Source organism: Ovis aries, chromosome 18 (assembly GCF_016772045.2).
Source record: "Ovis aries strain OAR_USU_Benz2616 breed Rambouillet chromosome 18, ARS-UI_Ramb_v3.0, whole genome shotgun sequence".
NCBI lineage: Eukaryota > Metazoa > Chordata > Mammalia > Artiodactyla > Bovidae > Ovis > Ovis aries.
The window spans coordinates 20,190,646-20,214,881 of NC_056071.1; the positions used below are offsets into that span (position 1 = coordinate 20,190,646).

The window sequence follows — 24,236 nt, forward strand, 5'->3', positions numbered from 1 at the left end:
CCGCCCTGGCTAAGGCGCCACCATCAGGCTCTGTGGGGACAGGCTTCTCCTGGGAGCTCCCATCTGCCCCAGAGCCGTTGCTCCTCCCTGACCCTTCTGGAAAGCACTGGGGGGGGGGGGGTCAGACTTCGGGGCCAGTCTGTGTTCTGATCCATCTCCTCATGCCTGTTTCGGCATTGGCCAGGTAAGGTTTGTGGTCCCTACCTGCACCGTGGTGACAGTGGTTTCTTCCAGGAAGGCTTCTGGTCTCAAAGTGGCATATGCCCCAGCCCCAGGCTTCCAGCAGCCACCCCTTGACAGGTGGTATGCTTTGCCAGCAGTAACCTCTTCTATCTGGTCCTTCTCTGTGCCTCATTGCGTGAAATCACTGCTTTTGAGGACACAGGGTGGCCTGGTAGAATGCCAAGTCACATGGGAAGGCATAACCCTACCTAGCGGAAAGTCAGAGACTTGGACTTCTTCTGGCCTTGAGTGAATCCTCTCCCTTTCTGGACTTGGCAAAGGAGTATTGGCTAGGATGACACCTAAGGTCCCTTTTAGCCGTGACATTTTGTAATCTGGGAGTTCTTCCTGCTTTTTCGCTTCTGCTACTTGCCAGTAACCCTCAGCCTCAGCCCCCTGGCTCACAGGAAACCCAACCAGTGTGGTCTCCTTCAAATTGCCCTGGGATGCAGGGAGACATCTTCATCCAGAGGGTTCAGACAGAAACCCAGCTCACTGCCAGCCGGCACCTGAGGCTGGGCTGTGACCTGTCCTGGGGCAGGACTGTGTCTGGAGAGCACAGGTCCAGCTGAGTGTGTCCCCGCCTTCTGCTCTGGGGCCTCCTCTCCTGTTCCTGTTTGCTCTGGCTAGCCTTTGTCCTGTGGCTCTGCCACCAGAGACCCTCACAGTGGGCTTGCATTGTTCTCCTTGGGACTTGCCTTATCCTGCTTCCCTTGGCCAGGCCCTTCAGACTCAGAAGGTCCAAGCCCCAAGAAGCAATCCACAGGGGAAATGCTGCTTCTCACTGTCTGCCCCCGCCTCCCCAGGACCCCAGCCAGCTGGTTCTGCCACCCATACAGCTGACCCACGTGGAGGGCACAGAATCAGGGGACGTGGGCTCAGGTCTGTGTAACCAGAGCGACCTTGGGCCAGCTCTTAACCTCTCTGAGCCTCTCTTTTCCTAATTCTAAAATGAGGATCACCACACCCTTCTCATAAAGTTGCAGCAAAGCAGAGCAATGATACAGGAAAAGTTTTTTGAAAACGTACAGCAGGTCTGTCTTACCTTCCCATCCAAGCTGAGCCTCCAAAGGCCACGTGGATAGAAACCATTGCCTTTCCTAACCTGTTGCCTTTGAGTTTCAGCCTGTTCTGCTGAGGAGGTTCTGAGACAGCTTCAAGAAGCTCCTCCCCCCAGCCCCAGGGAGCAGAAATACCTACTTTCAGCCCTAATAATACCTGAATGAGATTTCTAGGGCACTTTCCTCCCCAGAGGACCGAGCTCCTTCTCATATATTATTTCTCTTATCTCTAGATTGTCCTGCGAAGTGTGATGGGACAGCCTCTTTTCAGCTTCTCTGAAAATGGAGACAGAGGAGCTGTGGGTCTTGCTTGCCAAGATCATAGGATTGGAATCCAGAGCCATGCTCCTCACTCCAGGACACGCACCATCATCAGAGGCGGAAGAGCCAAGCAGAAAGGGAAGATGCAGTTGCTGCTGTCTTGAAGCTGCATCAGTCAGGGGCCAGGATGGAGGAGGACTGGGGCAGAGAGCACAGCGCAGGTTCTGCTCCCACTCCTGCTCTTCTGGGACTTGGCTGGGAACCTGGGGAAACGTGCCCTACCCCCTACCCAGCCTGTAGAGGTCTTGGCCTTTGATCTGTGGGCCACCCTTTCTGCCCTCGTCACACTGTATGCCTGTCCCAGTGCAGGGTGTTGGAGCAAACAGAAGCTCCACCCCACATCTCCGCCCCGAGGACCAAAGGCGGCATGCCGGGTGGTTGCCCACGCAAGGGGCTCCAGCCTTCTAGGAGTTAATGATGCCCTCTCCGCAGCTGTCCTCCCCTTGGTGCTCCTCTTCCTCCCTCCTCCTGCTCACAGCAGGCAGGGCCTGGACCTGGGAGCCATGCCGCTGTGCTGTTGCCAGGGGAGCCGGGAGCCAGATCCGAGCTATGCAGGGAAAAGGCCCGGCCTGTCAAAGTGTCTGAGATGAACCGCCGCCGTCCCCGTGCAGCTGGGCTCAGACGTGTCTCTGCTCTTGTTCTGTGCCTGAGAATGGCGAAGCCCAGTGAGGTTCAAGGGCAAACTCACTATTCATTAGTCAGGGGTTCTTGACGTCCGTGTCTCCCAGGGATGGGTCCTCCCTCCCTTTTCCTCTCCCTCCTGTGACACATTCCTGGGTGCCTTTGGTGAGGGCTGCACACCCTCCTCCTCCTGCCCAACTCTTCTCCAAAGGCCCCTGAATAAACTCCCCCAAGGAGACCAGGCAGGGCAGAGACAATGGCCGCAGGAAACCATTCAGGCGGGACTCCAGCCGTGCTGGCCCGCCCTCCTCTCCCAGCACCCCTGTGGGCCCACTCCCCTCTGACTCAGGGTACCCCTGGACTACTAGACCACACAGGCCTGGACAAGACAGAGGCACTGGGCACTGCCCTCAGGGCAACAGGCCAGTCCAGTGCCATGCTCAGTGGGCTCGTTGGATGCTTCCATGACCTGTATCTTACATTGCTGTCTCTCTCAATGCCTCTGTCTACCATCACGTATCTCTTCTAAGACACTCAAACACCATTGGTGGGAAAGTATGAAATGCGGCAATATCAGAATGTAAAGGACACATGTACTTAGTTACAAGCAAATTGCACTGCTAGAAATTAACGGTTAACAGGTAGACGTTCCCAAAGAAGAATGTACAAGAATGTTCATCTGAGCGGTTATTTTTTAAGAATGTAAAGAAATGGAAATGAACCTGTGGTCCATTCATACTGCGTGAAATACTATGCAGCTGCAAAAATGAATGTGGTAGGTCTCTAAATATTAGCTGATATGGAAGGCTGGCCAGTATATATTGTTGGGTGAATAGAATAAATCGCAGAACAGGCAATAGAACATGATCTTATTTGTGTGTATTTAAAAGTGAAAAATAGGCTTATATGTGGAGAGATTCTGGGTGTGTGTATTAGAAGACTACCTCTGGGGGGTGAGAAGGAATGAATGCAGTCTTCCATTTTCTTTCCATGCTTGTGGAATACTTTCACTGAGAAATGTAAAGAGATTATTGAGTATATCAGGCTTAACCTCTGTTAACCAAGTTGGAGTAGGAGCTCCAAGAGAATTTTGCCATTGGCCTTCCTTGTTTGCTTCACCCCAGAGAAAGCAAGTGGCCCAGCAAGTGTCTCTGAGGAGTGACACAAGGTCTCAGGAGTGGGAGGTGTGGGTCTGACTCCACGCATGACAGGCCAGGACCTGGCCACAGTGACTGGAGGAACTCTCCGTTGGGCCCTGATGGGCCTGAGTGGGCCCTAGGTGGGATGGGGTCTGGGGGTGGGAAAGGTGCCATAGATCTGGACCAAGTAGCCACCCAGAGGACCCTGGGAAATCTGCAGGATTGCAGAGTAGTCCCTGGGACTTGGGCAACACCTACAGTCAGCCCAAATCAGCTGTGGAGCTTGAAGAGTGAGCAGGAAAGAAGAATTTAAAATGGACCATGGGCAGAGGGTTGCAGTAACTCCTCATAACTTTATAGACTGTCGGTATTATTGTTACCCACCCATTCTATAGATGAGGACAATGAGGCCCAGAAAAATTAAGTTTTAGGTCCCAAGTCACACAGCTAGTTAGTGCCAAAACTAAGATTCAAACTCAAGTCTCTTGGACTGTGAAGTCTTAACTCCAGACCGCAAAGAAATCCTGTTTGGTGTGGCCACTAGGAAGTCCCCCAAGCAGGAACCCCTCCTTTCCACCTCCCATTCATAAAGAGATTAACCCCTCCTCTGCAAGGTTACCTCCTCAAGTAGTTGCTTACCTGGGGTCCTCCCCCAGTTTTACCTAATGCCATGTAGCTCCTGCAATATGTCTGGCCCTGGACTGGGCAGTGGAGGGGTGGGGAGGAGGATTATAGAGACTTTGGTTAGTATAGCCTCCCCTCCAGAGCTGTCCAGGGCCAGAAGGGTTGTCCAGATGGACTTCCTGTGGGTGGTGGCCTGGAGGCAAAGACACAGCCCAGCTGGTTAAGACAAGCCTGAATGAGCGTGGGAAAGTGAGGGCAAGGTACTGGGGAAGGCTCAGGGCTTCCACCTGGTGGGAAATGGGAAGTGGGAGTAGGTGGGGTCAGAGGGTCTAACTGCTGCAGCCCCCCAGTCCCCTGGCTGCAGGTCACCTACACTTCTGCAGACTCTGCTTCTCCCCTGACCTGATAGAAGCCTGATGGGCACTGCTGGGCCTGCCCCAGTGCTTCCCAGAGTCTGGCCTGATGAAGTCCTCAAGGAAAGCTGAAGCTGCAGAAGCAGCAGTCGGTGAGCAGAGATCTCACTCAGGGATCTAGAATCACTGGGGCTCTTGCAAGTCCAGGTGGTCCCCCTGGATGGTCCCGAGGGAGGACTCGGCAAGTTCTGCAAGAGAAGCCTCTTCTCATCCTATAAACCTCACCTCTCTCTACCCCATGGGCTTCCCTGGTGGCTCAGATGGTAAAGTGTCTGCAGTGCGGGAGACTCGGGTTTGATCCCTAGGTTGGGAAGATCCCCTAGAGAAGGGAATGGCTTCCCACTCCAGTATTCTTGCCTGGGGAGCTCCATGGACAGAGGAGCCTGGCGGGCTACAGTCCATGGGATTGCACAGTCGGATACAACTGAATGACTAACACACGCACACGCACTCTTCCCAACTCACAACAAATAAAGTTTCTTTGCAAAGCCTTCCATGTGTCTGGTCAGTTCTGTGGGAAGAATGTGGGTGAGGAAAGTCAGATTTAGCCACTAGCAAAGAATTCCTGCTGTGTCAGGTGTGGTGGGTCCCTGATCTGGATCCAAGAAACCCCCCCAAGGTCTGGGAAAGTGTCTCCCTGATCTGGGCTAGGGTCATCTGGCTAAGAGAATGGAGGCCATTGGCTACCGGGTCCAAGGCTTACCTCTAGCCTTGAGGGTGGCAATCTTAGGTGTGCTACCCTCTGAAGTGGGGTTCTGTGGGTTCTGTATGTTCTGGATTTTGAGGCAGCTCCCAAACCTCCATCAGTGTCTTGTCATTTCATCCTCATAGTGACAAACACCCCCACCGCCATAAGACTTAATCCCGTTTTACAGAGTAGCTAACAGAGGCTTCAGAGATGCTAAGAAACGTGCATACTCACACAGCTGGGAAGCAGTGGTGCTGGGCTCCAGATCTCATTTCTGTGACCAGAATGGGATGCAAGGCTTCATAAATCTGAAAGACCCTGGCAAGGTTCTCTATGAATGTGCAATCTGACAGCATCCCTTTTCACAAGGCCCTGGAACCCCAGACAATTATCAAAACTTTCTTGCGCCAGGCACTAAGTGCTTGCTCATGTCCTAAGTCATGGTTTAATCCTCAGACATCCCTATACAAAACGGGCACTGTATTAATTCCTGTTTAACCAACGGTGAGAGTGAGGCTGAGGTAGCTGGCGGGTGCAGGGATGGGTGCAGCCAGGGTGTCGGCACAGGCACACCAGCCCAGATGCCAGGCATTCAAACCCCTGCCCACGCGGCCTCCCTAAGTGCCTGACGTCCTACCAGCCTCGCCCTGCAGGGCAACCCCAGTGAAACGCTCATCTCCGCTCCACCGCGCTCAGGGGGCCGCGCTCAGGGCCGCCGGCGGCGCGGCGGGGTGGGCCCGGCCTTCCGGCAGGCGGCGCTGCCCCCAGGCGCCCGGCTCCCCACCGCGTGCCGCGCTCCACCGGACAGCAGGCTCGGGGCCCCAGGGCCCCGGGAGGAGCCAGGACCCCGGGCGGGAGGGAGAAGACTGAGGGGCGCGCGCGGCACAAAGAGCTTTTTATTTAAATTTGTTTAGAGTTTCGCGAATTTGCATGAAAAATGTGTGAGAAAAGCCAGCTCCGGTGACCTCATCCGCACCTGCCATTAACGTTCAATTAGCGGCTGAATAGCGGCCGCCGACACGACGTGCAGAGAATCCGGCCGGCCCCGCGCGGCTCCGGCTGCGGGCCGGGCTCGGGGTGGGATGGGGTGGGGTGGGATGGGATGGGATGGGATGGGGTGGGGTGGGGTGGGGTGAGGAGGGGGTGAAGGGCGGGGGCTCAGGGCCCGCGCCTACTCCTGCGGGCGGGAGACCCACGGCCTTGTTAGCACCCCGATTCTCCGAGGGGGAGGGCAGGAACCCCACGACCCTCGAGCCCAAGGCCGCTTGGGGGCGCACCGGGCCCTGAGGGCACCTGGGGAGGTAGGGGCTCCCTCCCGGCGCCATCGAAGAGGCCAGGTTCGCCCCCTCCCCAGGAGGAGAGGTGGACGGACGAGCCCCCCGTCAGATGGGTTCCCTCGCCACCTTCCGGACAAAGTGTCAAGTACAAGTTCAAGTTCAGGGTCAGGCCCCGGGGATGGGGGTTGGGGGGCGCCAAGCCTTCCCCGGCCGCCTTTGTCCTTCCAGAGAGAATCCCGCTCCCAAGTCCCCTCCGGGCGGGGCCCGGCAGACGCCCCCGCCCCGCCCCGCCGAGCCCCGCCGGAGCCGCCTCCTCCCGCCCGCGCGGCGCCTGTCCCCTGGTCCCGGCGCCCCAGCTCGGGGCCACCGAAGGGTCTGGGGGCTCGGGGCGGGGGGGAGGCGAGATCCGAGTCCGTGGGAGCCTCCCCAGCCCCGCAGTCCCAGCAGCAGACCGAGCTCGATCGGAAGGATGCTCGCGCTTAGGTAAGAAGCCCTGGAGGGGTTCGCCCGCACCCCTTCTGCCCCGCCCCCCAGCCCCGCACTCTGCGACCCAGAGGAACAGGGCGGAGGGCGGTGTGGTGCAACGAGAATGGGAGGCTGGGAGGGAGCCCCGCCGGGGCGGGGAGGGGTCGCTGCCTCTCCAGGGCTCTGAGGGGTCCCAGGCCTGGGGCGGGGGGCACAGAGGGCAAGGGTGCCCCGTGTCTATCCGGTGAAGTCGCCGGCCTTTCCCAGGGGCGTCTAATTCATCCCTCTCTGATCGGCTTAGCCTCCTTGGTCTCCGCTTCTGCGCGCTAGTTCTGGATCTTGCTCTTTCTCGCCTTCTCTCAGATTCTGCAGGAGGGGCCCGCAGTTAGAATCTAGTTCCCCAGGCCCTGAGGCCCCTTCTGGAGAACTGCAGGGGCGCGAGTGTGGCTCGGCTCTAGGGAGAATTAACTATGGACATTCCCTCCCCCCACATCTCCAGCACCTAAATTAAGGTCCTGGGCCAAATGGTGGTGGGTGGGGTGAGAGTGGGCTGTGATTTAGTGGCGGTGCAGGGGCCCGTAAGATATCCTCCCTTTTTATGGCTTAGGACTTCTGGCTGTTCCTACTGTGGCTGGTTACTGGATTCTGTGCAGGGACAGGTGTTAGCTAGTACCTCACCCACCAGCACACTTCGAGGCTGAAAGGGCACAAGAGGCTTCTTCTGAGTGGCCCAAACCTTACCTCCCTCCCATTCCTGCCTTTCATTGTCAGATATTCACTCTGAGGTTGTTTATGTACTGATGTTTTACACACAATCCTAATATCCATGTTATCTGGTTTCTAAATTCACAGCCAGTTAGAAGCAGCAAGATAAAAAGGGGGAGATGGGCTTTTCCCTCAATTCACACTGTTCCCCTTCTGCGTTCCTTCCCTGCTTCTCTGTATAGTTCCCAGATTTCTTACTGCTGGAATTCTAGTCATGATGAAATTTCTCCCTCTAAGAATACACTCCTTCCCATTTTCACTTGGCCAAACTTTAGCAAGTGTCTCCTCCTCCAGGAGATCTGCCTGGATTTCCTCCACATCTCTGCTTCTCTTAACATCTTCAGTTGCACTGCCAAGGGCTTGGTACACGATAAATGAAATGGTTTCTGGATGGATTCATAAAAGAAAAAAAAGAATCAAGTACATATAAATTTAGGAGCCACTGAGGACTGAGGGGTTTTTGCTGTTGTTGTTTTAAATAAACACTGGTTCAAACAGAGAGATCTCCCAGGGACTGCTTCCCTCTGTTCTATTACATACAAGGTCTCATTCACAAATAAGCATTAACAGGAAAATGCTGGGTCCATGTACTCTGTTAAAAAGAAAGGGAAAAAACCCTGTGCAAATTGCTTTAAGATTTTAAAAAGAAATACCAGAAGGGAGGCCTTCAGTCTCTGTTAGTCTTTCCCTCTCCATTTAACCCAGCCCTCTGAGGGCTTGGAGGGGCTGAGGTTTCCTGAGCTGCATCAGATCTTGAGCCCTCCTGCAAGGCTTCAGCCGGGCCACCAGGAAGTTGACTAAAAATGGAGACTGTGACCTACCTAGTGCATGTCTTTATGCTCCCGATGATTCATCACTGACAAGATGATGTCAGAGGAGCCTGGGAAGATGTTTACATCTTTTTAAAAAGGGAAAAGGAAGCATTTTTTCCTTCAAAACCTTCTGCATAGTCTGCTCTAGATCCTTTCTCTTCCTCATGAGAACTTCTGGTCTGAGTCTAATCTGATTCTCTCTGGGTTATCGTGACATCTTGGATAAACTGCTATTTTTTTTTTTGTTTTGTTTTTTGGTCCCAATAGCCAAGATGTCCAATTCGTGGAGGGGTAAAATGAGGAACTTTAAGGCAGCAGTTCACAGAGGGCAGTATAAGTACTACTCTGATATAGGCTGAGAAAATAATTTATAATTTATATATATGAACTCAGCCCTTCCAACTAAAGGAGACAGGGTCTTGTTATTACCCCCCTTTTACAGAAGAGAAAACTGGGATGTGGAGGGGTTAAGTAAACTGCCTTCAGTGTCACAGCAGAAAGCGGTTCAGGTGGACTTTGAATTTGGGCAGGCTGTTTTATTTTATTTCTTTGAAGTAATTTTGTTGGAGTATAGTTGACTTCCAATGTTCTGTTAGTTTAAAATTCACTGTGTTTGATTACCAACATTTGAGCTTTGTTTCTGAGCTAGTCACTGCAAATGCCTCCCAAATCATCTTTCACGTGGACGCTCTTGCTTTCCTTATCAGCGAAAGAAGGTAGAAGATGAGGGTGAACAGCTCAAACTTTGGAATCTTGTGTTCAAACCCTGGCTCCTACAAACTATATGACTTTTGCCAGTTCTCCATTATCTCATCTGTAAAATGGGCTTGTAAATCAATCTCAGGGGCTTGTTGTAAGGATAAAATAAGATGTTGTGTTTGGTCCAGTGCCTGAGACATAGTAAATGTTTCCAAGAGGGAAAGCCATTATTGTTTTAATAGCAGTCTTCTTTAATGATGATGATGTTACTGTCACTTTGCATTATCAAAAAGCAACATTCCCTGCCCTCAGAAAATAAAACACTGATACTAGTTGGTCTCCACATGCTTCAACCAGGCATCTGAGGAGGTGTCTGGATTCTGGTAGGACAGCTGCTCCATTCTGTACAAGATAACCCAGACCCCCAGGAGGGCATGCGGATCCCCAGTGTCTTTGAAGGTGATGAATTAAACACAGACCCTTAAAATCTTGTCCCTCCTGGAGTCTAACTCCTTACAGGGATGTTTGTATGTTGGGGGGATGTTCAAAGAAGGACTTTGTAGATAATCAAGAGAATTAGAGGCTGAGCCAGAAGATGACTAAGAAGAGAAATCTGAGATGAAGAATTCTCTTTTTTCTTTCTTATTTTAAAATCTGGCCATTGCCTCTTGATGAGGAAAATAAATGAATACTAGACCCTGCTACAGAAGCTGATCTGATCAGTGGGGACACTTCTTACTTTCACTGACTTAATAGTTATTGAGTGAGTGCTTGTTCTGTGGGCAGGCATCACTTTAGGTACTGGAGCTACAGCAGCAAACAGAACAGAATAACCCCTGTCCCTGGGGAGCTGACAGTCATGTATGTGTGTATTTAGAGAGGGCTTTCCCGCTGGCTCAGGGCTGCCCTGGTGGCTCAGCTGGTAAAGAACCTGCCTGCTAATACAGGAGTTGCAAGAGATTCGGATTAGATCCCTGGGTCTTGAAGATCCCCTGGAGAAGGAAATGGCACCCTACTCCCGTATTCTTGCCTGGAAAATTCCATGGACAGAGGAGCCTAACAGGCTACAGTCCATGGGGTCACAAACAGTCTGACACGACCGAGTACAGATACATCTATTCCTGGTGGCTCGGACAGTAAAGAATCTGCCTGCAATGTGGGAGACCCAGGTTCGATCCCTGTGTTGGGAAGATCCCCTGGAGATCCCCTGGAGATGGTCACCCACCCAGTATTCTTGGGGCTTCCCTGTTGTGTTGAAAGGGGGAGAAAATGTCAATTGTTTTGTGCAGTACACCCCTACTCACCTCTGAGCAGGATCCCTTGTAGTGGGGATACATCAACTGGGCCTCCATTACTTGCTCACCCTTCAGAGCCAAGGGCATGTGTTTTCACACAGCTGTTTCTGCCTATGGGTGGAATTGAGGAGAGAGAAGAGGAGAGAGAGATGACTCAACTTCTTTCCATTTCAGAAAATAAGTAAAGGATTGAGGCAGAGATTCCTCGGGCAATGTACTCATCAAGTGGGCAATGTACTCATCAAATGGGCAATACACAGGAGTCCTGCCCTCCTGCATGCCATTCCCAGACTCCCTGGACCCAGGCAGAGCTGTGATCGTGGCAGTGGTGCAGGGACAGAAACGGTAATCATCAGTGGAGGAGACCAAGAGGGATGGGAAGGGGTGAGACTGCATCCAGGGTCTGGGAGGATCATTTTAACAGCTTGCCCATGCCAGCATGCTTCTAGGTGCATTACATGTATATATGAAGATTAGCTCAGTTACCCTTAGTTATTATCAATCTCTGTTTCAGAGATGAGGCAACTGAGGCCCAGAGAATACAGTGGACCAAGGCTACAAAGCTAGTAAATGGCAAATCTGGGTCAGATTTGAACGCAGGCAGCTTGGCTCCACTAACTCCACTATCACACTGTTTATCAAAGGACAGGTTTCAGAAAGAAATGTTCATTCCCTTGGGAGGACACCAAGCATCCTCAGAAGCCTGCAGGAGTTCCTCTCTCACACTTATTGGAGCCTCAGATTAGAGATGTTAAGGGTCTTCTTTGAAAACCCTCCTCCTTTGGCAGATGAGGAAACTGAAGATGGGGAGGGTCTTTCCCCAAGCTCACTGTCAAAGCGGACATCAGACTGTAGTCTCTTGTACATCTCAGCCCACTCACTGCCTCACAGGTCCTGCATGTCAAGGTGTTGGGCTGAAGAGCTGCTTCCTTTACTGCAGACTCTTTAGCGTCAGAGAAACCTCATCTCTTTCATCACAAACCCAGAGGGAAGATGTGAGATGATCAGGAAGGGGTGGGTTTCCTCGGGTTCTCCCACAACAGGCTCCATTTTGAGTGCTACCTTGTCTGACTCCATCCATGGTGAGCCTTGGTGCTGTGAGGAGGAAGCTGGTGTGTGAGGTAGACCCCAGGAAGAGCCCACACATACACCGAGGCCAGCAGGTCAAGGAGTCTGAGTTCTAGTCTGAAGCCTTCTGGTCAGAACTTGGCATTCAGCAATGTGCACGCTACATCAGTCACTGGAAGGGTGATGGGCAGGATGCCAGGTTACTGAGATATTCCCAGCTTTTCCAGGAGCAATCATCAACCGATCAGTGTATGAGTCATTTTTGATGAAACAGCTGTAGTAACAAAACCCATAGGAGACTCCTGCCCTAACTTATTCCAAAACTTGATAAAGCTCTTCCTGGTAAAAAGGGTTCTGGCACTGGCAGGTCTAAGGTTGGATTTAGGGGGCACCCTACTGAGGGACTCTGCCCAGGGCTCCAGCTTAGCAGGCCTTGTGGTGGCCTAACTCACTAGACTGCCTAGTGGGGCTTTGCAAGAGCCAGATGCCCCATGCCCACATGAGCACAAACTGCCTTTGCCCAAAAAGCTTCCTTAGAAAAACAAACTCTCAGCTGAGGGAAGCCAACCTGAGGAGGGCCAAAGATTACATCCGGGCTTATCTACTTCTCCAGGAAGTGTATTCATTCTATTTTTCTGATGTGTTCTAAATCTGTAATGCTAAGAAAGTCAATCGTGGGCGTTAGCATTGCTGGCCCTCCTCCTGGTCACACCTGCATCTTTTGGGTGAGCGTTAAAGGTCTTGGAAATAGAAATATAAAAACTGCCTTGCGATGCGTCATCTGTAGTCTCCACCACCGCCTGCACTCGTTCCAATCTTTCACTCCTGCCTAAATTTGGGGCCCCACGCAGGGGCCAGCAGCATTTTACGGTAAGAACAGAGGAGGCTGAGCCGCACTGCATCTGTCCCAGGTTCGCCTCCAGGGCCCTGCAGTATCCACACCATGTCTTTAGGGCAGGGCGTAGGGAGTGGCACGGCTCTGTCCTGCCACTCAACTCAACTGCCCCTTCCCTCTTACTCCAGGCTGCCGGGCAGAGGCTACTTGCATGGCCTTGGAATCACTGCGACACTCCAAGGAGGGGGCCGTATCTAAACATCTCAGGCTCTTCGAGGCTAGTGGCCCGCAATCCCCTTAGAGCAGGGAACGCAGGCTGTAACCCTGGAGAACACTGCTCCCTGGAATCCAAACTCAGGTCCTCCTGCTAGGAAGGGGAAGCTTTGCTTCTCTGTCATTCAGTCGCGAAGTCGTGTCTGACTCTTTACAACCTCATGGACTGCAGCACATCAGGCTTCCTATCCTTCACCATCTCCCGGAGTTTGCTCAAACTCATGTCCATTGAGTCAGTGATGCTATCCAACCATCTTTATCCATTCCTTCTCTAGTGATCCCTTTAACCTAACCACGGCTGCCCATCAGGCTGGCTCTTGGTCGCTCTGGGCTCCAGACTGGCTGATGGTGGCACAATATGGTCCATGGGAGCTGGACTGGCCTCCACCTGCCTCCCTGCCTCACCTCTGGCTTACCACTTTTGGTTTGCACTCACATCCCAGATGATGGATTTTCTGGGGAATTGGGATTCTTATATCTGCAATTTATTCTAAGCCCAAGGTTCCAAGAAATATCTATAATGAACATTAATGTCTACAATCACCTGGTCAATTTGCCTCAAGTGGCAGAGCCACCTGGTTCTTATTTGTGGTAGAAAATGAAAAAAACTGCCTTATGATGGGTCAGGTCAGGTCCCGTCCTGTTATTTACGATCAAAAGAATTTTTCTCCCCACCAGGAACCCAACTTGCTTGAAATAGATTTCTCCTCTCTGATTCTCCGAACTGGAGAGAAATCTGTTTTCAAAACAGTTATTAAAACAAACAAACAAAAACAGGCAACCAGACAGCCTGAGGATGTCAGGCCAACAGTGTCCCCCCACTGTCTGAGTGCCCCAGACCCCTGGACATGGCCAATAGGAAGCACTCTAGCTGCCTGGGATGGGGGTAAGGCCCCAGCGGGGTGAGAGACACAGGTTACCCTATGGGACTCCAAGGGAGATACTCGGCCGCTCACGTCCAAGCAGGCTGGGGACCGGACTGTCAGTCCCCCAGGGCCCGCGCACCAGCTGCGCTCTCCTCGCGCGCCGAGACGCCGATCGTGGGCAAAAGCTGGCGGTTCTTAGGGATTCCAGAGCCACTCCGAGGGCAAGATCCGGTCTGTCCCACGACCTTGGCGCCAGGAAGCTGTGGAAAGAGACAGACCCCAATTTTCTCCCCTTGGAGTTGAAACAAAACCTGAAAGCCCGAGGTTACCCGCACGGCCAGAGGTGGCGCCTCGGCGGCGGGGGCGGCTCGAGCCGCGTGCCCGCGCTATTCCCAGGCCCGGGTTCTGTGGCTTTCCTAGTTGTTGAGTTACTTAGCTGGTTAGCTAATAGCCAGCTTACAGGCAGCGTTTACACAAATGCCCAGTCTGGTCTCACGCTGAGTCCCTGCGTCCGCCAGACCGAGAGCTGCCCGGCTGGGCTACGGGAGGAGGGACGAAGGGGAATTCTTGGTAATTAGAGGGGAGGTTTTCCTGGGACGCCCCTTGGTGAAGTGGCCTTGGCTTCGGACGGGGAACAAAGGGCTAAGGTGCCTGCGCGCCGCGCGCCCTCGGGGCCCGGCGCGGCCCTCATTCACGCCCCTCCCCGCGCCTTTGCGACCGCGGGCTTTGTGCTCTCCGGGCGCGCGCAGCGTTGCACCTGCCCGGCTTTAAGTACCTTGGCGAGGCGGCGAGGGCGGCTGTTCTAATCGCCATCTCCAAAGTACCTGCTCATGAATAAACACCAGCCCCATTTATCAGGTACTTAGCGCTCATTGTGAAGGGGAAATTGGCCCTTTTCTGAAAGTGTCTATCTTCAACCCATCTGCACAGTCGTGGCTGCAGAACTTCCCCCACCCTTTAGACACACACACACACACACACACTCGCAACATGAGACTCCTCCAGGCTAAGATAAACTCGCTTTTCTTCCGGTAAGTGCGTGATTGAGCTGCGACAATAGATGGAGAGGAGGAGGCCGCTAGGTCAATAACCCACCTCTCTCCTATTGACAGGAGTCAGCCCGCAGAACGCCTGGTCTTCGGAAAGGCTAGTCCTGTGTTCTGTCTACGGGGTCCTGTGGACACGCTTGCACAAAGCCAAGAGTTCCCAAACTTGGGGCCATATATTGGAAACGCTGGTCCGAGTTGTCCGTGGTGCCTGTCAACCTTGGCTGGGGCCCCTGCACGTCTTATCTTGTGCTCCCTCTCTCCAGGAAGGCCCCATACCTGTGTCTGACTGTTAAGGCGTGAGCACGCAGGACACAGGATGTAAGGATCTGCACGGTACAAGGAAAGGGGGCCGTTTCTGGCCCAACTGGGCCGAATAGTAGCTTCTGGCAGAAGCGACTGAGGTTTCTGCCTATGCAAAGGGAGAAAAAGGGAGGCTGGCTAGGCCCGTACAACCATGGCGGCTCCACGGAGGGTATAGAAGCAGCGTAAACAGGTAAAAAAAAAAAAAAAAAAAAGTAGATGCCGGCAAAGTCACACCAGTAAGTTTATAAAGGTGTTTGGTCCTGGGGGCTCGCTTGTTAGCCTCTCATCCATTCCTTCCAACATTTGTACACCGGTGCGCATTCCCAGGACTCTGTTCCCTGGGTGGAATTCACCAGGAAACACAATCGATTTTCTGGACCTGTGTGCAGCCACAGACAGCTCTGAAAATGAAAGTGTTTGCTAAGTGTGGAGATTTCACCAATCGAACGTTTTAAAATGGCTTTGTCTTTATTCGGCTCTCTGGATTTTATTGTTTTACAAATAGAAGCCCAGAGCCTCTGCTGAGAGCCCCGTTCTGCCGCCCAGCCCTTGCATGGCTTCTGGTGGTGGTGGGGTTTAGGAACCCGGGATATTTAGAAAATCGCAGTTTATTGGGGTTTCGTAGCCCATTCCCTTTATACTGAACGCAGGCAGCCACTGCAAATCCAGGCTCAAGTCTCTTGCCAACGACTGGGTAGAACCCTTGGGGTCTTGCTATACTGCTGACAGGTGTGACCAGCTCGGCTTGGGGCAGACCTGCGGTGGGGACTGGGTTCTCCTCTAAAGACAGCAGAGAACGCCGGGTCTGAGCACGAGAACCAGAGGCTTCGGTAACTCTGGCTTGCGTTTCTCCCCAGAAACGCCAGTGGCCCCGAGTCCCTAGGCCCTCCCGGTGATCGCGCCAGGCCCACGGAGATCCTACCCGAGCCCTTGCAGCGCCATCACGCCCAAGGACGCAAGCTCGGTCCCACTGGAATTTACCCAAATACAGCCGCTCATTTTTGGAATATTCTAGAAAAAAAAAAAGAAAACACCAAGATCCCGCATCTCTTTGTGATAAAAGGGAGGTAACCGATGGGGTGAGCCTTTGGCGTCAGGGCAGACAAGGGAACGATGAGGGCGACTTCGGGAGAAATGCTCTCAACTAGGGACGGCTCGAAAGCCCCTTGTCTGCAGTTTCTGTACATTGGCCTCGGGTGGCTCCTGTGTTGGGAGAACTCAGGCATTTCTGCGCCGCCGCTTTTGGGCCGCCTCCAGCCGACTGCGACTCCTTTTGTGGCCACGGAGTCTGGCGGGCGCCTTCTTCGCCCTGTGAACTGGGGCACCAGGCCGCGGGGGTGCCTCCGGGAGTGCCGGGTGGAAGGGGTTCCCTCTCGCCCCACAAGGCATCCAACAAATACCTTCTCCACCAAAGAGAGGCTACCCCACCTCACAGTCTAGAGGTTGAGTGTCACCTCTTTAAGTTTTATTTTATGTGGAGAAAATTCTGGAATTCGAATTCGTTGCTCCCATAAATTTGCTTTGAATAAACTGTATGGAGTCGCTGTGTGCGCTTCCACAGGAACCTACGGATTTCCGGGCGGCTGACTGTGCCTGGAGAGTGAGGGGCGGGTAGGGGGTGGGAGGAGTGCTTCCCCAAATACTGGGACTGATCACCGAGGCGCAGCTGAAGCCTGATTTGAGGGCAATAAGGGCTCAGTCCTTTCCAGTCGGCTCCCCCATTTTCAGCCTTCTCAGCCACGCTCTTGGTTCCATACCTGCTGTCCCTCGGGGCTCCGATCCCGCCTCCCCAGGAGACCTGGGAGGAGCAGAGTTGAACTGGATCAGGGCCCCGCGGATCCCGAGCTAGTTCCCTTACCCAAAGCTGCAGCCAGGCCCAAGGCCTGGACAGTCATTTGGGAAAAGCTACAATCCCAGGCGAGGCCCTCCGCTGGAGACTTTGGCCCCAGCGAAGGTTGTCAGCCAGGTCCGCTCCATGCAGCATGGTTTGTCCTCAAACAGCCTCTCCAACTCCTCTCCTCATTTCATTTGGGCTCTTCTGGACGAGTGGCCCCGGGGGAGTTTCTCTGTCCCCAAGATAGGAGTGCACGGGGCTTCCACGCCCGGAAGTTCGGCCTAGATAAATCCCCAAAACAGAACTCTGCAGAATCAGACTTGAGGAGGGAGCAGTGCAAATACTCCCGTGGGAAGGGAGTGCAGAGGTTACGCAAAACCTGTTATTTGACCTCAAAACTAGGCTTAGTAGACCCTTGCGTGTTAATTCTACCTCGGAGGTACCGGTGGCCCCTGAAAATTTCAGGCTGCAGTTAACCATGGACCTCTTAGAGGAGATAGGGAGGGATCTGCCATCCCTGTTCCGTCTGCTTTTCTGAAACCTCTCGGTTCAGTGAATCAATCCTGCCTCTACCTTAAACCCGAGCCTCTTTGGTTCCACAGTGATGCCCGCCCACTGCGCCGCATGCCTGGGTGTCCAAGCCCGGAGGATCTCACTTGCACTTTTGGCCCCCACTGCTTTCGGGGAGAGGGTCGTGCCCCTATTGTCAGCAACTAGCCTTGGTGCTGCCCTCCAGGGAGGAGGGGAGACAGCGGCCTCAGCTGATCCCCGAGGGTAGGGGAGCGAGGGAAGTCTTCTGAGGCTTCAGGGTCCCCGCCTTTTCTGCATGGGGTGGCTGGAAGGAAGTTTATTTCCGTTCTGGGGCTTCTTCCTGGCTTCAGCTGCCCAGAGCCATCCTTCGCCCACGGCTCAGATGGAAACTCAGGCCGGTTGGTTCAGGTTCGCCAGCAGCTGGCGGCGGGCCCCTGGCCGCCCACCCTGGCCCCTGACCCCTGGCCCCTGACAGTAAGCCCCCTCCGCTCACTCATTCCCGGGGGCTCACTGCGCGCCGCTGGAAGTGTGTGTGTGTGTGTGTGTGTGTGTGTGTGTGTGTGTGACCCCATGAGCTGTAGCCCTCCAGGCTCCTCTGTCTATGGAATTCTCTAGGCAAGAATATAGGTATGTTCTTAGCGAGAGGAAAGGGGGCGGCGAGGCCTTGCGGTTCCCACGCTCCCTCTGCGGAGTTTACTTTCGCAATCTCCGTTCCAGTCTGGCCAGCGCTTCCCTGGCTTTTCTCAGCGGAGTGCAGTACCGGGGCCAGTGGATTTCGCGGCGCCGACTCGGGTCAGCCCCGAGGGTCAAGTGTATTCGTCTGGTCTCCTCCGGGCGAGCCTCTTCGAGATCCGCCGACAGAGGGCGTCCCGGGTAGAGGAAGCGCGGGGTTGGATGTCACTCCTGGGTTCCGCGCGCCACACTGCGGGGCTCTGTGGCGTCCTAAACCCGCCAAGTCGCACGGATGGAGCCACAGATAGGCGCGGCTGAAGGTGGGTGGGGTGAGCGGGACGGCAGCGCCACCTGCAGCGGGACATGCGCGGATGCAGGCCACTGGACTCCCAGGCCCGCCCTCCAGTCTGTAACCCTTCGAAAACCAGAAAATCGTGACTGTGTGCACTGTGGAGTGTACTGTGGAGAGGATACCTGAGTGCAGAGACAGGGAAGGTGAGGGAGGAGTAACCCCTAACCCTTAACCCCTCCTAGCCAAGGGGTGATTTTTCACAGTCACCCCTTTCCACTTAAACATGCCATGCACAGACACAAATACCCCTCCGCTCCTCCAAAGACACCTCTTCGCACACACTTCTGTAGTTACAAATACAACACCACACAATCTGCTGGCACATGTACCCCTGGCTGGAATTTTCTAGAACATTTAGTCCAAGCTCCTCTTTTTAATAGTAGGAAACCGAGGCCCAGGTGGGAAAGAGACCAGTCCAAGGGCCTGCAGCAGTCAGGTTGACACCAGCGGCACTGTCCCTTGGCTGTGTTCTAAGCTTCAGTTTCCTCTGCGGTAAGCATTGAAATTGTACTAAGTCACTGGTTTGAGGGAACGTGTCTAGAGGGATATGTTTGTGTCTGGGAAGCAGCCTGTGTCCATGACACACACAGAGACGCACACAAAGGAGTGTGTGTCCATGCAATGGGTGCCTGTGAAAATATGGCAGGGCCTGTGTGTGTTCACCCAGGAAGGGGTACGTGTGTCTGCTGATTGTGTGGAGTTGCATTTGTGTCTACAGAAGTGTGTGTGAAGGGGTGTGTTTGGAGGAGTGGAGGAGTATTTGTGTTTGTGCATGGCATATATAGGTAGAAAGGGGTGACTGTGAATATTGACACCCTCGAAAGGAGGGAGGGTGAGTGTGTGTGCACACTCATGTACGTGCACACTGCCCACTACACCCCCACCCCCACCACCGCCTCCGCCAATGCTTTGGAATCTGCTTTGAGGCCCTGAACCTGCCCTATAGGAAAAATGAGTGAGGAGCGAGAAGGCTGAGGGGTCCAGACTCCAGGGTGTGGCCCTGCCCCAATGCCCAGCACGCTCTAAGGGGCTGCAATTAAGCAATGCTTCTCCTGGGCTTGGGAGGAGGAGGAGGAGGAGGATTACGGCAAATTCATTTCTATTTTCCAGCCCACTAAGCCTGCAGCGCGACCCTGGTGTTAGCATGAGAATGGGCCGGGCTCTGTGAACCCCTCCCGACCTACTGACCCCTCCCCCCGCCAAGTGAATAGCGGGACCCAAGCCTCTCCAACCAGTTCCTGCAAAGCCACGACTCCTAATCAGGGTAATTTAATATATTTTAAGCCCCTGGCGGCTTTATTTTCCCTCCTTTTCGAGTTTGTTTTAGGCATTCACAGCTCTCACCCCGTCATTAGACAGCCTTATTTGACGGATGGAAGGAGCTGCTATGAGACCACAGCCCTTTGTGTCCCCCACATAAGCTGGGCTTCCCTGTAATTAGAATGGTATTCCCAGCCATTGAGGCCTTTCATGAGACGGAACAAAAACCCGCCTGGAGATGAATATCCCCCAACTCTCAGCCTCCTGACCGGGAAAGGAGCTACGAGTTAAAGGGACTCCTCGGGGGAAGATGATCTGGAAGGAAGGACAGCCTATGTCCTGCCAGGGTGAGGAATTTAGGGGCCATGGGGAGTGGGCATCAGACAAAGCCTCTGTGAGGTTGCCCGTAAACAGCAGCCACCCATACTTACTCTGCTACATGCTCAGCCCACCTGGGGACCTGCCTAGGCTCAGCCTCTAGTCAGAACATCCACGTATGTCTGTGAGGCTGGGGAATATGGAACATGCTGGGGTGTGCAGGAAAAACACACAGGCATACAGAATCATTCAGACCCTGGCTGAAATATGGTTTTGCATCTAAATACACAAACACCCCTAGTCATTCATATATAGTCTTGGGATTACATTATAGACACATATACACACATGCATACATGCATACATACGCTCAGCTACAAAATGACAATTGTCATAAAACCAGGTTAGAAATGCTTGTAAAAAAAAAAAAAAAGAAATGCTTGTAAATATACTCACATACCACATGCACTGTCACCCAGACGTAGAACCAATTTGTCTTTGTCTTTACACATTCACACTATCCACCCAGATGGGTTTGTTTGTGAACACACACACACACTCTTATACACTCATGCTGCTGTTTAGTCGCTAAGCCGTATCTGACTCTTTGTGACCCCATGGACTGTAGCCCACCAGTCTCTGTCCATGGATTTCCCAGGCAAGAATACTGGAGTGGGTTACCATTCCCTTCTGCAAGGGATCTTCCCAACCTAGGGATCAAACCCCTGTCTCTTTGACAGGCAGATTGTTTACTGCTAAGCCACCAGGGAAGCCCCTTATACACTCATACATACGTGCATATATGCCCCTGGAGTTTTCTGGACCCTATTTTTTCTCTGACTGTAGGGCATCAACCAGAGAAGGCAATGGCACCCCACTCCAGTACTCTTGCCTGGAAAATCCCATGGACCACTCCAGTGTTCTTGCCTGGAGAATCCCAGGGACGGAGGAGCCTGGTGGGCTTGCCGTCTATGGGGTCCCACAGAGTCAGACACGACTGAAGTGACTTAGCAGCAGCAGCAGCAGCAGCAGGGCATCAACCAGCTTGTGCACACTGTGGTGATGCCACACCCCTTCCCTCCCCAGAATATAGGCTTGTTTCTGGTCATGTTCTTGGATCCTGCCTAGCCTGGATGGAAATCCAAGAATGAATCTCTGTGTTCAGGTACAGAAACTGTCATGCACACACATGTGTGGACACATGCACTTCCTTTAGCTAACACTGATGTGAAAATACAGGAAAATACTCTGGATCTGAAATGCCATTACAGTGTCGTTTTAGCATTGCCATGCCAGTCTCTCCCAGACACTCATGACCAGACATGCAGGAGAGTTTCAAGAGTAAGCCCCAACAAACTACCCGTTGTGTGTGAATTCAACTTCTGCATGGGCTGGATTCTCCTCTGGGGCTCAGGTGGGTTTCCCCATGGAAAGAGAAATCTCCCCTTTCCAGTCTTCCCCTTCCAACTGGGCTCCAATACAATCAGTAGCTTTTCAAAGGTCTTGGGAAAGGCTCAGTGGGTTATACTAGGTCTAGGAAGCTACAAAAGGAAGAACACAACCTACCAACTGACTCACAGGGGAAGCACTCCCATGGAGAAGTACTGAGTGCCCCATTTCCAGGAGGATTCAGATAGGGGCAAGACGATCACCAGTCAGGGATGCTTTGGGGGAATTTGTTTATTAATAGTTCAGCGCCACCTGTACTTCTGTGTCAGATCCTGTGCTCAGAGCTCAGAGTACAATGATGAGTAACATACAAACCCGTCTTCAAGACAACTTAACGAGTCTTGGACTTCCCTAATGGTCCAGTGGTTAAGAATCTGCCTGCCAATACAGGGGACACCAGTTAGATCCCTGGTCCAGGAAGATCGCACATGCTGAGGGGCAGCTAAACCGGTGCACCGGCTACTGAGCCTGCACTCTAGAGCCCAAGAGCACAGCTACTGAAGCCCATGAGTCCTACAGCCCATGCTCTGAAACAAGAAAAACCACTGCAATGAGAAGCCCTCGCACCGAAACTGGAGAGTAGCCCCCACTCACCACAACTAGAGAAAGCCTATGTGCAGCAAAAAAAAAAAAAAACAAAAATCCAGCAGGGCCAAAAATAAAAATAAATAAATTAAAAACCTTAGAGTCTTAAAAGGGGCGTGTATGCATGCATGCTCAGTTGGTCAATCTTGTCTGACCATGTGACCCCATGGACTGTAGCCCACCAGGCTCTCTCTGACCATGGACTTCTCCAGACAAGAACACTGGATGGGTTGCCATTTCCTATTCCACTTAAAAGGGGCAACCACACACAATCTTTGGGCCTGGGGCAGCGTATAGGCATGACCTGGGGCTGAGTAGAAGGCGGTGAAATGAGTTTCTAGTTTCCACATTGGAATATCAGTATCAGGGACTGGAATGGCCCATTTTATGTCATGTGCCTAAGGTACAGTTGTGGCACATTTATGTCCCTGTGTCGGATAAATGATAGAGTCACTGGTATCCAAGGCCTCTCTCTACTCTAACAGCCTTGGGCCTTCTCACCGTGAAACTCTCTCCATGGTGGGTAGTCCTTCTCTAACTCAACTCTGCACAGTGTAATTTCAGGGGGGCCCATTGCCAGCCCCCAGGAACAAAGGAGAGGCTCAGGAAGAGTGTGACAGGTCCATTCTGAGACAGTGACAAGTCGGTTTTCTTCATGGTTCCTGGCTCATCTTAGAAATGAGGAATGGGCTACTGAATTTTATTAAGCCTCATTCTCTTCCCTTCTGGAAAGGAAGTACAATTTTGAAGGAATAAATGGGGATCTTAAAACTGCTAGTGAGTTACATGTTTTGGAAAAAAAAATTTTTTTTTAATTTACTTTTCCTTTGAAATGTGGGGAAACCATCTTATTTTGGTGCCACAAGGAAACACATACCCAGGAAGTGACCAAGAAAACCCTTACGTCTCTCTCTAGATTAAACATTCATCTGTTTCTCTTTCTAGGAGAAATTCTCCAGGGAAATTAGAGAACAAGATGCTTTGAAGCCAATTCCAATGTGGGTTTTTTTTTTTTTTTTTTTAAACCACAGTGTCCCATATGTAATGTGTTGGCTGATGGCCTGGGCACTGGGGACAGCCTAAATTCAAAGCCATTTACCAGCTATGTGTGACCTTGGACACATGTCTTGGAGCCTGAATGTCTTCAACTGTAAAGTGGAGATAATAACAGTGCCATCCTGCTACCGCTGTTGTGAGGGTTTAATGAACCAACACATGTAGAAGAGCCCAACAATGTCCTGCATGCAGTAAGCAAGCACTCAATTAGTGTTAGCCAAGGTGGTTAACCTGGTTGCTCAGCTAGTAAGCAATCTGCCTTCTCTAGTAGCTCAGCAGGTGAAAAACCTGCCTGCAATGCAGGAAACCCCAGTTCAGTTCCTGGATTGGGAAGATTCCCTGGAGAAGGAAACAGCTATCCACTCAAGCTGGTTAATCTTAGAGTGCTCCCAGTATTCTTGGGTTTCCCTGGTGGCTCAGCTGGTAAAGAACCCGCCCGCAACGCGAGAACACTAGTTCGATCCCTGGGTTAGGAAAACCCCCTGGAGAAAGAAACAACTACCCACTCAAGGTGGTTAATCTTAGAGTGCTCAGAACATACTTGTTGGGTAGATGAATGCATTCTTTATTTTGTTTGCATTTAGGATAAGTTGTAGGAACAAAAGATCTTCCCGGAATCTTCTCCTGTGTAACTTTAGCGGGAGGCGGGGCTGGGGTCGGGGTTGGTAGACAACGTTTGGAGGAACCGCTAGCTTACAAAAAAAAAAAAAAAGCTTTCCAGTTTTCGCCGCCGGTGAGCGCTCAGGTCGTTACCTAGGGCGCCAGCAGGGGGAGTCCGAATCGCAGGAGCATGGCGGGTTCCTGCAAGAATTACGCTCGACGGAGCACCCACTGTGGGCTGGGCAGCTGCCAGGGCAGCAGCTGTCGGATAGCCGGGAAACTGGGGGCTCATGTAGAGCCGTGTGGCTCCTTACTTGGAAAAAACTCTGACGTGGAGGCCAGATTTCTTGAGTGCGAGGGTCCCGGGTTTGGGTCCTGCACCAGCTTGGGCCAGGGAAGCCCAGTTGGTGGCGACCCGCGATGGTGCTTCACCGCTGCGCCCTCAGCTCCCAGCTCGGACGGAGTAAGCGCCCTGTACTTCTCGCTTAAAGTCTCGGGGAGACTTTGTGACTTGGGAGGCGTGGGTGCCAGGGCCTCCTTCCGGGCATTTTGGAAGTAAAAACCGTATCCTTCCCCCAGCCCTTCAAGCCACCCCTGGGCAGACCCGGGAAGGGGTAAAACCTGAGCCCCTTTGGCACCAGGCGGGGCTACCACGTGCGATCTGGACTCTCTGCGTTCACTCTGCGTGACACTCTGCGTTCCACTTCCTGCCGCGCTGTTTTCTCCGCCGCTACCCCGCGGTGGCGGTCCGCAGCTGAGAGAAGAGCTAATTCTGGAGTCCTG

The 24,236-nt window shown here is 52.8% G+C and overlaps 2 long non-coding RNA genes across 7 annotated transcripts in view; both read left to right on the plus strand.

The window, feature by feature from the left end:
- Positions 1 to 4,892, plus strand: part of LOC114109005 (uncharacterized) — a 30,815-nt gene extending 25,923 nt beyond the window's left edge. For all 3 annotated transcript variants that reach the window (XR_006056802.2, XR_006056803.2, XR_003585703.3), the window contains exon 2: positions 1,517 to 4,892. This is a non-coding gene — a long non-coding RNA (uncharacterized LOC114109005). The remainder of the gene's footprint in view (positions 1 to 1,516) is intronic.
- A 1,780-nt stretch (positions 4,893 to 6,672) lies between these two features.
- Positions 6,673 to 24,236, plus strand: part of LOC105603092 (uncharacterized) — a 30,558-nt gene continuing 12,994 nt past the window's right edge. For all 4 annotated transcript variants that reach the window (XR_009597079.1, XR_009597078.1, XR_009597080.1 and 1 more), the window contains exons 1-2: positions 6,673 to 6,849; positions 24,033 to 24,236. This is a non-coding gene — a long non-coding RNA (uncharacterized LOC105603092). The remainder of the gene's footprint in view (positions 6,850 to 24,032) is intronic.